The sequence below is a fragment of the Temnothorax americanus genome, unplaced genomic scaffold, assembly GCF_048541705.1.
Source record: "Temnothorax americanus isolate GAGA-0224 unplaced genomic scaffold, ASM4854170v1 Scaffold192, whole genome shotgun sequence".
Lineage (NCBI taxonomy): Eukaryota > Metazoa > Arthropoda > Insecta > Hymenoptera > Formicidae > Temnothorax > Temnothorax americanus.
Window position 1 is genome coordinate 1 of NW_027509331.1, and position 13,512 is coordinate 13,512.

Consider the following 13,512-nt stretch of genomic DNA (forward strand, 5'->3'; position numbering starts at 1 on the left):
AAAAAAAATACTTTTTGGGACTTATGAAATTTTCGAGGTGTGACCCTTTGGAGGGCTGTAACTTTTGCAGAACTCCGGCGAGAACTGCCGATTTTCAAAAAAAAATACTTTTTGGGACTTATGAAATTTTCGAGGTGTGACCCTTTGGAGGGCTGTAACTTTTGCAGAACTCCGGCGAGAACTGCCGATTTTTGAAAAAAAATACTTTTTGGGACTTATGAAATTTTCGAGGTGTGACCCTTTGGAGGGCTGTAACTTTTGCAGAACTCCGGCGAGAACTGCCGATTTCCAAAAAAAAATACTTTTTGGGACTTATGAAATTTTCGAGGTGTGACCCTTTGGAGGGCTGTAACTTTTGCAGAACTCCGGCGAGAACTGCCGATTTTTAAAAAAAAATACTTTTTGGGACTTATGAAATTTTCGAGGTGTGACCCTTTGGAGGGCTGTAACTTTTGCAGAACTCCGGCGAGAACTGCCGATTTTCAAAAAAAAATACTTTTTGGGACTTATGAAATTTTCGAGGTGTGACCCTTTGGAGGGCTGTAACTTTTGCAGAACTCCGGCGAGAACTGCCGATTTCAAAAAAAAAAAATACTTTTTGGGACTTATGAAATTTTCGAGGTGTGACCCTTTGGAGGGCTGTAACTTTTGCAGAACTCCGGCGAGAACTGCCGATTTCCAAAAAAAAATACTTTTTGGGACTTATGAAATTTTCGAGGTGTGACCCTTTGGAGGGCTGTAACTTTTGCAGAACTCCGGCGAAAACTGCCGATTTAAAAAAAAAAAATACTTTTTGGGACTTATGAAATTTTCGAGGTGTGACCCTTTGGAGGGCTGTAACTTTTGCAGAACTCCGGCGAGAACTGCCGATTTTTAAAAAAAAAATACTTTTTGGGACTTATGAAATTTTCGAGGTGTGACCCTTTGGAGGGCTGTAACTTTTGCAGAACTCCGGCGAGAACTGCCGATTTTTGAAAAAAAAATACTTTTTGGGACTTATGAAATTTTCGAGGTGTGACCCTTTGGAGGGCTGTAACTTTTGCAGAACTCCGGCGAGAACTGCCGATTTGATAAAAAAAACGCCTTTTAGGGAATATGAAATTTTCGAGGTGTGACCCTTTGGAGGGCTGTAACTTTTGCAGAACTCCGGCGAGAACTGCCGATTTTGAAAAAAAAAAAAACTTTTTGGGACTTATGAAATTTTCGAGGTGTGACCCTTTGGAGGGCTGTAACTTTTGCAGAACTCCGGCGAGAACTGCCGATTTTAAAAAAAAAATACTTTTTGGGACTTATGAAATTTTCGAGGTGTGACCCTTTGGAGGGCTGTAACTTTTGCAGAACTCCGGCGAGAACTGCCGATTTTAAAAAAAAAATACTTTTTGGGACTTATGAAATTTTCGAGGTGTGACCCTTTGGAGGGCTGTAACTTTTGCAGAACTCCGGCGAGAACTGCCGATTTCCAAAAAAAATACTTTTTGGGACTTATGAAATTTTCGAGGTGTGACCCTTTGGAGGGCTGTAACTTTTGCAGAACTCCGGCGAGAACTGCCGATTTAAAAAAAAAATACTTTTTGGGACTTATGAAATTTTTGAGGTGTGACCCTTTGGAGGGCTGTAACTTTTGCAGAACTCCGGCGAGATCTGCCGATTTTCAAAAAAAAAATACTTTTTGGGACTTATGAAATTTTCGAGGTGTGACCCTTTGGAGGGCTGTAACTTTTGCAGAACTCCGGCGAGAACTGCCGATTTTTGAAAAAAAAAATACTTTTTGGGACTTATGAAATTTTCGAGGTGTGACCCTTTGGAGGGCTGTAACTTTTGCAGAACTCCGGCGAGAACTGCCGATTTCCAAAAAAAAAAATACTTTTTGGGACTTATGAAATTTTCGAGGTGTGACCCTTTGGAGGGCTGTAACTTTTGCAGAACTCCGGCGAGAACTGCCGATTTAAAAAAAAAAAATACTTTTTGGGACTTATGAAATTTTCGAGGTGTGACCCTTTGGAGGGCTGTAACTTTTGCAGAACTCCGGCGAGAACTGCCGATTTTCAAAAAAAAAAATACTTTTTGGGACTTATGAAATTTTCGAGGTGTGACCCTTTGGAGGGCTGTAACTTTTGCAGAACTCCGGCGAGAACTGCCGATTTAAAAAAAAAAATACTTTTTGGGACTTATGAAATTTTCGAGGTGTGACCCTTTGGAGGGCTGTAACTTTTGCAGAACTCCGGCGAGAACTGCCGATTTTTGAAAAAAAAAATACTTTTTGGGACTTATGAAATTTTCGAGGTGTGACCCTTTGGAGGGCTGTAACTTTTGCAGAACTCCGGCGAGAACTGCCGATTTTTGAAAAAAAAATACTTTTTGGGACTTATGAAATTTTCGAGGTGTGACCCTTTGGAGGGCTGTAACTTTTGCAGAACTCCGGCGAGAACTGCCGATTTTTGAAAAAAAAAATACTTTTTGGGACTTATGAAATTTTCGAGGTGTGACCCTTTGGAGGGCTGTAACTTTTGCAGAACTCCGTCGAGAACTGTCGATTTCCAAAAAAAATACTATTTGGGACTTATGAAGTTTTTGAGTTGTGACCCTTTGGAGGGCTGTAACTTTTGCAGAGCTCCGGCGAGAACTGCCGATTTTTGAAAAAAAAAACTTTTTGGGACTTACGAAGTTTTCGAGGTGTGACTTTTTGGAGGGCTGTAACTTTTGCAGAACTCCGGCGAGAACTGCCGATTTTTGAAAAAAAAAATACTTTTTGGGACTTATGAAATTTTCGAGGTGTGACCCTTTGGAGGGCTGTAACTTTTGCAGAACTCCGGCGAGAACTGCCGATTTCAAAAAAAAAAAAATACTTTTTGGGACTTATGAAATTTTCGAGGTGTGACCCTTTGGAGGGCTGTAACTTTTGCAGAACTCCGGCGAGAACTGCCGATTTCAAAAGAAAAAATACTTTTTGGGACTTATGAAATTTTCGAGGTGTGACCCTTTGGAGGGCTGTAACTTTTGCAGAACTCCGGCGAGAACTGCCGATTTTAAAAAAAAAAAATACTTTTTGGGACTTATGAAATTTTCGAGGTGTGACCCTTTGGAGGGCTGTAACTTTTGCAGAACTCCGGCGAGAACTGCCGATTTTTAAAAAAAAAATATTTTTTGGGACTTATGAAATTTTCGAGGTGTGACCCTTTGGAGGGCTGTAACTTTTGCAGAACTCCGGCGAGAACTGCCGATTTAAAAAAAAAAATATTTTTTGGGACTTATGAAATTTTCGAGGTGTGACCCTTTGGAGGGCTGTAACTTTTGCAGAACTCCGGCGAGAACTGCCGATTTTTGAAAAAAAATACTTTTTGGGACTTATGAAATTTTCGAGGTGTGACCCTTTGGAGGGCTGTAACTTTTGCAGAACTCCGGCGAGAACTGCCGATTTAAAAAAAAAAAACTTTTTGGGACATGAAATTTTCGAGGTGTGACCATTTGGAGGACTGTAACTTTTGCAGAACTCCGGCAAGAACTGCCGATTTCCAAAAAAATACTTTTTGGGACTTATGAAATTTTCGAGGTGTGACCCTTTGGAGGGCTGTAACTTTTGCAGAACTCCGGCGAGAACTGCCGATTTTTGAAAAAAAAATACTTTTTGGGACTTATGAAATTTTCGAGGTGTGACCCTTTGGAGGGCTGTAACTTTTGCAGAACTCCGGCGAGAACTGCCGATTTTTGAAAAAAAAAATACTTTTTGGACTTATGAAATTTTCGAGGTGTGACCCTTTGGAGGTCTGTAACTTTTGCAGAACTCCGGCGAGAACTGCCGATTTTTGAAAAAAAAATACTTTTTGAGACTTATGAAATTTTCGAGGTGTGACCCTTTGGAGGGCTGTAACTTTTGCAGAACTCCGGCGAGAACTGCCAATTTTTGAAAAAAAAAATACTTTTTGGGACTTATGAAATTTTCGAGGTGTGACCCTTTGGAGGGCTGTAACTTTTGCAGAACTCCGGCGAGAACTGCCGATTTTAGAAAAAAAATTACCTTTTGGGACTTTCGAGGTGTGACCCTTTGGAGGGCTGTAACTTTTGAAATATCGGTCGGAGCGCTTTGGACTTTAATAGTAAATCGCGAAGTAATATGTCTCCCTCGGCGGAGGGAGCAACAGCAAGACGACCGCAAGTTTTTGTCTATTTCTTCTCTTTTTTTCGCCGAGCCACGCTCACTTCGGCATTCGTCGCGGATTTTCTTGCCGCAAATCGCTTTAACTCGCGGCACGCCGACGACGAGAAGTCGTCCGTGTCCGTTCCCGCGGAGGTGAAAGGCGGCGGTGGCGGTGGCGGTGGAATGGCGGCGGCAGAGGCGATGGAATATTTGCGGGTTCGTTGCGCGTTTTGTTGGTATCAACAATCATCATACCTCAGCTTGATATCCGGTGATTTTCTACAACGTCACGTCGGGGGATGGTAATCGATACCGCGCGTTTTCTCGACTCGTTCTCGGCTGATGTATCCTCGCGCGTCCATTTACGGTATTCTCGAGATCGTTGGATGCCCGAGGATGACCGGACGAGACTAATCCGCGAGATTTAATAATACAGCCTATTTAATTTTATTATTATTTTGGTAACGGGACAATCTTTTTTAAACCCGAGAACGGGCACCTGGGGCCACTTAGTGTCGAAAAAATGAAGCTCACGTTATAGTAATTTTAATAATGCAGTGCTTTTTTCGATTTTTAAATATTTTTTGGTCTCTTACTTTTTACCGGAATGTGTTGAGTAAATCTTTATACACATCGTCCTAAGATCATTCAAGTATTTATTTCAGAAATATTAAAAAATCGGATATTTCTTACGAATTCGAAATTGCTGCAATCAATGAGCACTTGAAATAGGTCAAAATAGAAACAATTGCGCGAATTGACAGATGTTAGTTAAAATGTATAGACATTAAAATTCATGTAATTTCGACATGTGGCTTAGGTATGGAGAGAAGGACGAAGGGTAAATTATACTAATATATTCACCACGACTGGATTAGCAACGTCAGTTTTAACTAGGCATAGGTGAGTAGTTTGAAATCGGTGCTTTATACCGATCTGCTTGAATTGCACTTATCACCCGCGACTCGGTCAACGAGACAGAACATCGAAGGGTGTAATCAAAAGTTCTCGTATCAAGAACCTCTCTGGCAGCTCGCTCGTTCGTGTACAAACGTAATACAACCTACATTTAACGCACACTATTCTCGCGCTCAATTCTTTCGTTATGCTACTCATACCAAACGCCAAAAACACAAACTGTCGAATTCTGTTTTATATCATAAAGTATGTATTTTGCAATTATAGCGTGCTCGCGCGCGATTATCTTATTTTTCTTATTTTTGTAATATTATATTTCTTCTTAATTTATTTTTTAATTATCTATTTTATTTTTGTAATAAATTGTACTAAATAAAAGAAATATATATAATTGTTTCTGTGTACATTTAGCAATATAAATATAATAATAATACAATAAAATGCTTGTAATTATAACACTATTGTCCAGTCATCGTTAACAAACTAAGCTATATCCATTTTTCATATTAAAAATTTACTGCTAATCTGCTTTGTATTGCTAACGCGAATAAAGACACTACAGCGCGTATAGATTTGTATCAATTACTTCATAATTTTTAACGATAGATGAATTAATAACACTCATACGCAAGACAGACTCAGCTGTCTACGATATATATACCCACAGACAACGGTAATTACGGGCAATCGAAAAAATCCAGGAATTCATCCTGCTATGCGACTAATACGTTTTCCACGGCTCGTGAACGCTCGGGATGGAAAGGCCGACCGGTGCGGAGGGGCGGCGGACGGGGGCAACCCCTGTCGATTCGCTCGTAGTCTTTTTGTCTGACCGTTGGTTTGTGTCCATCTAGACACGGTTTCGACCCTACGCAGATACAGGCGAAAGACAGAGGCAGAAAGGTGAAAGGGAGGGCCAGGTGGTGTGTGCCGCTGATGCGATGATGTGATCGCACCATATGCTGCGCCCTCTAAGGGGCTCAGCCATATACGCGCCTACTAATTAATTCCCAGGCCTTTGTTCTAACAGACACTACCGCTGAAATTACCCCCGGTACCTTTGCTTTTGCGCGGCGCGGCGCCAGGAACCGGCCCGGAATGCGTAATCTTTGTTGGCCCCTGTGACGGATAAAACATATGTAAGCGAGCGCCCCTGCGAGATATCCCGCGTATACACGTAGAGTAGGTGCGACATCAATTATTAATATCGTTTCGCGTATCGGTATATCAGAAAAGGAATAAACGGCAGACGGTGTAAAACGCGAAACATTCAGAAAATTATATTTGAGAGAGAGGTATGACTAAGCTAATCAAATGTCATGCAATCAAATACTTGTGCTCTAAACTGAGCTGAACCGGTAAGAGAGTTTATCCATTTGTGCAGTTTCATCTCTATAACGTAACAAGATATTCGTATGTCTAGAATTATTCTTACTTAAGAATATCACTTTTCTATACAGAATAGACGTAATCTGCTCTACTTGCTTCGCGTCAGTTTTAAAGTTTTTAATCCGCCAAGGTCACTTACACTTCGCACCTCGTCTTCACTTTCAACACCGCTAACTGTCCGCCTGCTTAAGAAGCTCCACGACTTACAAGATTGCCCGATGATCGAGATTTCTCACCCGACAGTTAAAATCCGCCATTCAAATGAGGACAAAACACGTCAAGGCGAACGAAGCGTGCTATTTACCGAGCCTTAAAGTACAAACCCTGCAAATCATCATACACGAGTTGTAATATATTGCATGACGATTACGTAAACCCTGACCGTGCCAACAATCATTAACTGGCTAAACCCCGATGCATTACCCAATCGCGGCACAGAGGCGTAATGGCGGACTGGCTCCGATTAGGCCGACGGTGATTAGCGACGGTCTCTAACGACGGGTCGTGTACGGCCAGGGTCAAACGACGAACATATAAAAATATAAATACGCCCGTTTCGCGGCGTATAGTCGATAAGGGGGCCGAAGAAGGGGCTGCATCCGCAGGCAGGCAGGTAATCGCAAGGGTAGCTTAGCTAGGAAGTACGCGGAGAGCTGCAGTGCCAGCCCGTGTAACCGACACCAGTCATTCGCCTCCCCCATTTCACCACCATGTTGTGCCACTTGTACCCCCTGCTACACTCTATCCCCCCCATCCCCCTCAAGCTCCCTTGCCGGTGTCGTGTCTGCTCTCCCTTTCTCTCTTCCTCTCTCGGCGGAATCGCCGCGAGGACTGAAAACAATATGTTTGCGTTTCCTATTCCACATTTAATTCCGATCGCCGTATAATTGTACCCGTCCGTGAGAACCGACGGAGATTATTCGCACGATCGTGCCGAGGGGAGTGCGCTAATCCACTCACGTACGATTGACGTATCAGGAGAAAGGTGTGATCGAAGAAATGGGGCACGATAGAGAACACTACGGCGTAGAACAAAGTATTTCTGAAACAAAGGTATAACCCTAAAGAGAGCGTTTTCCCTAATCCAAAGATTCCTCCAGCAAAAGTGCGTGAAGACTTAAAAAGTATTATAAAAAATTAGAAACAAAACGAGATTCCCAAAAAATAGTAACGAAATGTTATTAGTTATCCGCACAATCGCAGCCAACTGTACTCGTACGATGTGTTAATAATTCCAGATAGTCGTTACAGCAAATTAAATTCTCGCGATCAAGATCTAACGTCGGGAAACAATTTCGTGTGTCCCTGCACGCCATTCCTCGCGATACTGTATTCGAGTCCACGACTCCGGACGGTGTAAGAATAATTGGAACGACATTTTGCCCGCTGCGTGCGACAATATTACAACACCGAGATAACTGTAGAGTCGAGATGTAGATAATTTGTTTTGCAAAAGTGTCATGCGCGTCTGCAGCGAGGCTAAGTACGACAAAAAATCAACAGATATTAAAATAATGAGTAAACGTCATTCAATTTATTTCGTACTGTCATATTTAGAGAATTTAAGTTAGTATTTATTTTAATTAATTTACATAAAAAGCCAATACACTTTTAATATTTCTAATAAAATTAATATTTTCTGAATGCTTTACGCTGACACCTCAAACGTCAACTTGAAAAATTCATCAAAAAGTCCAATACTTTTACCAGGGTTACGCGATTAACATTTCTCTATAATCGGAGACCGAGAGAACGCGCACGCGCGCCCGCGCGCGCTGCGTCTCTTACAGTTTCGAGTGGGAAAAACAATATTCTTGATTCTTCGCGCAACGTGCCGACATCAATCTCGGGATGTCCGGCGAGACGGAACTTTTTAATCGCTCGTCAAGAGAGCCGTCCGATTATTTAAAGGAAGGGCTCCTTTTATGACGCCCGACGGTCCCACTGACTAATAACGCCATCGATCAACCGGTGACTTCACACGGCGCATTTAATGCGCCGTGATGCCGTCATGATACGCGTACTTTGAATTAGTTCCACAATCAGAGGTCACGGACGTGCGCGGTTTTGTTCGTACGCCGATCTTTTCGGGATCGGGTCCACGCAACTCGAGGTCTGTGGCTGGACGTAATTGGACCAGCCGTCGCGTCGATAAACGTTCGCGAAATTTTTTCAGATCAGTTCCACAATTTCGGGAACGAAACAAAACGAGAAATCGTGTCCTTAAGTAACATTAACTATGCGTCATTCAAATAAAAAAAAAAGTTCATTATATTTCCCGGGATATATGAAATCGCATAATAAAGCTTTAAAATATCACAATCGCATTTAACTATACTTATTTGACGGTATTATCATTCATACTGAAATGTATAAATTAAATGAATTTAATTTAAAAATTTTAGGCGAAGCATTATATCAATTTCTTAATTAATATAACAAATTTCACATTTTATGACAATATTCCATTTATGTATATATTAGTCTACTGCATTTGGGTTAAAGATTAAAAATTAAATTGTCTTATTGTTAGACTGATAAAACTCTACAAGTTTCTATATAAGAACATTTGAAATTGCAGACATTACATAATAATAATAATAATAAAGGATAAATAATTTTACTTTATATACCCCAAGGGGCCTTAAAGGGCGTTTTGAAGAGACGTACCCAACCCTAACCTCCAATTCATCCACTACCTTACTGTTTCCTCTTTTGGACCAACGGTTTAACGTCTCTTCCGCAAGATGAAGCCCAATTTTCTCCGCATCTTGCACGGAGGGGCGCGGTTTTTCGGAAAAAAACTTTTTCATGTTACATGGCTCTAGTGGACTCGAACCTGGTTCCTCAGATTACAAGTCTGGCGCTCTACCACTAGACCACACCGCTGCCCGAATAATAATAATAATAATAATAATAGAATTATATTTTCTGCTTACAATAACAATGAAAGGAAAAACTGGCTGTCCGTACAGTGATAATTCCATACATGTCTTCGCGGATATTGCGTATAATACAATGCGCTTTCGCTAGTCATTACCATTATAAAATGCAGTGTCATAGCTCGCTTCTAGTTATTAAAATTAGTCTATTAATAGCATAGACAAAGAGGATGCTTGGTCAGGGGGAAGGCTGGAGATTGGAGAAGCAGAGAAGCGAGGATTTGGAGAAGAGGAAAGGTAGGGAGAAAGGAGAAGGGCCGAGGGAGGAGATGGAGAGAAGGAGGAAGGAAGAGGAAGAGAAGGCGAGGAGACTAAAGGAGAGAGTAAAGAGGCTGGAGGAAGAGAGAGAGCAAAAGGAGAGAAGAAAGAAGAATGTAGTATGGAGAGGGTTGGATGGAAGGGACGCGGAAGAAAGGAGGAGCATGATGGTACGGGTAGCAGAGAAGGTACTGGGGAAAGAGCCAAAGATTAGAAGGGTCTGGGAAAGGAAAGGGGAAGGAGGGAGAGAGGTTTTGATAGTGGAGATGGAGAATGAGAGGGAGAGGGCAGAGTTGCTGGGAAGATTTGGAGAGGTTAGGCAGAGGTGGGGGATTGGGGTGGACGAGGACCTGTCGATGGAAGAGAGGAGGACAAGGTGGAGGATGTTGGAGAAGGCGAAGGAAGAGAGGGACAAGGGAAGAAGAGCGAGGGTGGAAAACAGGAGACTGTGGGTGGATGGAAGGGAGATAGAATGGAAGGAGAAGGAAGGAAAATGGGAGGAGGTATAAAGGGGAGGGGATAACGTTGATGGCTAGGGACGGGAAGAGGAGGAGAAGGGGAGAGTGCTAGAGGATAGAAGGAATGCAAGAAAGAGGCTAAGGGTAAAGATAGCGGGGGACAGATAGGTGGAGGCGAGGATAAGAGAGAGAGAGAGAGGGAGGGGAAATTAGAATAGGAGAGAGAGTGGAGGAGAGGAGGAGAGCAGGAGTGAGAGGAGGTAGGAGGTGGAGGAGAGCACGAGAGAGACGGAGGAGAAACTCCACAGGAGCGGGAAAGAGGATCAACAGACCCAGGGCAGGAGACAGACAGGAAGGAAGAGATGAGACAGGAAGAAGTGGAGGGAGACAAACGAAGTCGGGAAGGAAGAGGAGAGGGATAAGGGAAGGGAAAAAGATTTATTGTGAGGTCGCAAAAGGCCAGGAAATGAATAAAGGGGAACGTTTGTAAGAGGTTTGGGTACGTTCCTCGTTTAAAAACGCCTTGTAAACCCTGAGGGGAAATACAATAAACACATACAATAATAGCATAGACAAAAATCGGCTTTTATGTTGAAATAACCTGCAATACACCAATTGAGAAGTAATGATTATAGGAAAGATGTTGCTCACGTGAGTAAGTACATCATTATCAATTAATCGCGCGAAGAAAATTTCTTATGCCCTAGCGTTTCAAAATCGCGCGCCGCATGCTCATGAATCAAAACTCAGTTCCACCGTATGTCGCAATAATTCTCGAATCAGCGATCAACATAAACCTATAAGCATTGCGATGATTGCTCGCGGCATTCCTCGGGCTCGCCATCGGACGCGAAGTGAACGTAACGTAAACGCATGTTGACGCGACGTGCGCGAAGATAGATCCTGGTTCTTTCGATCAGTATAGTATATATGTACAAAGAAACGTGCGGTAGTATACTTTTGTTATCGAACAGTATCACGCGTCCGTCGGCTTCACGTCCGGCGCGATAAATTGTTGGATTCGTGAAACAACGGTTAATGGACAAATCGATAGGCTATTATCGGACCGACAAATCTGGGGAATCACACAGAGGTGCATGAATATAATTGCGTATTCGTCATATTTTGTGTATCTTGAACTTCATCTTTCCGCGAAATTACGTATATAATTACAGATTATTTGAGCTGGAAAAGTGGAGTGGCACATAGTGGCACATTTGGTATGGAAAAAAAAAACATTATATGATTGAATAAGTTTCTATCTTTGTCAAAGACTCTCTTTTCTAAATAATTTTTTATATCACTGATAAGATTTCCATATGTCAACTTTCATCGCTTTATCAAACTTCCATAGGTTTGTTTGTTTTTTTTTTTTTTTTATTTCCTGAACACTATCGGCAATGGTCTGTTCTTGAGAGTGCGGACAAAGCGCTTCGAGTTGACGTTCGCAATCACCAAAGTTTCAGATACCATCGAGCGAGAGGGGGGGTGAAGTTAAACGAGCGGGCACATGCAAAAGTGTCTTGTTCACTGGGTCAGGAGTGCCAAGAAACCTTCCGGGTTTCCAGCTGATCCGTGGTATACGGGCATAGCGTGGCGTGGGCATGGCGTAGCGTGTTGGCGTGATGCGTGTGCCGGTACCGCACACGCGGGGAAAAAAAGAGAGAGAGAGAGAGGGGGCGGCAGAGAGAGGTTGCCCCGCGCGCTCGGAGAAGTTAGTTCAGCACGGTCTGCCGCGGGCCTGCCACTCGCATGGATCCACGAGCCTCGTCGGTGCGCTCTCGTGTGCCTCCCGTGTCTTTTCGTCGGTGGTATCCGCGACGTATCCATGTGCCATGGATACCACCTTCGGGCAACTCGAGGTGTCGTGCGTGCAGCTACGTAAAGCTCTGCTCTCTCTGTCTCTCTTTCTCTCCCCTGCCTCCCCCCCCCCTTATATCTCCTCTTTTCGCACGCACCGTATACGTTGTTACGGGCGCGTTCAGCAGACCAAGCCGCTGAGTAGCAGTCGAACGTGATTGGCTCTTACTTTTAGAACCAACCAATCAACGCATATTGTTGATACTCAACAGTTGTGTCTGCTGAACGCGGCCAATGAGTCTGCTCATCGCGGTACGCCTTGCGTGCTGAACTTTGGGATATGAACATTATATCCAGCGAGGCTCGTGGAAGCATCACGAATCGTCGAATCCAGATGACAAGCGGAGTTGATGGCGGAGTTGTACGGTAATAAGATGACGTGATACGGGTAGTAAAACTATCTCAATGGATGATTTGAAGAACTAATAGGACTGCCGTAAATTGAGCATGAACAAATGAACTTTTACCACTATTCTGTTCTATGTTGAGGAACAAGTAAGAACTGTTTCATCATAAATTTCAATAGCAGACATTTTATGTAATTGACTTGATATCGACTCCGCATCACCGCGGTAGCTCGCGCCCGCACGGGCGCGCTCATCGCCAACGTCTTCCTCGCGATCGAGGCAATTGTACAAATGGTCGCGCAGTGATCAGACGCACGATGTGTGCTTTGTGCATCTTGATTGTGACTATACACATTGAAGTGCCCACCGCAGTGATTACAGCTGCTGAGATACTGCATTAACATGTACAGCGACCACACATCCAGCTCTACTCAGGGTACATCAACACGACGATTCAGGCTCACATGTGCGCGAGTGCCGACCGCCACGTGTCCCAAAGCTCACGGGCTACTCATCACGAGGAGGGCAATTAATATAACTGCCTCGCCCACTCACGAACGATACACAAAGACTTTTTATACAAAGATTTCTTATGCTTAGTGAAATCCGAAAGACTGCCCACCACTCTCAGGTCAGACTGTACTCTTCTCGTATTAAAGACGGCTCAGACTGTGGTCTGAGTTACACAAAAAATAAAGTGAATAATGAGTGAACACCTTCCACGCGCGTCCTTCTCATCCCGCTCCCATCGTCGGGATTAATCAGCGATTTCGCGAACACCTATATATTTATGAATGTTTACGAAATTATTATTTTTTAGATTGCATTTATTTTACAATTATCTCAAAATTACAAAGTCGGAATATTTGTAAAAGATACGATAAGATTATAGTTATTATATAATTTTAAATTTTACTTTTGTGTCTCTTTCATTATTATTTTGTTATACTTCTTCAATATTTCTCTGTGTATAATATCTTCGATAAGTAATAGATAAGAATAATATATTCAAAACAATTAAATTTTCTGCATACTTTAAAAATAAATTTATACATATGTTAACTTGTCTTCCTTTTCCAAAAAGTCATTTCGTTAAAAGAAATCTAGAAGAGTTTCGCAGAATCCAGAAATGTCGGCGACGAAACGTAGAAGCTGGAGCATCTCGTCGCTCTACTCCGGATGAGTCAGCCATCGCGAATCTAAAC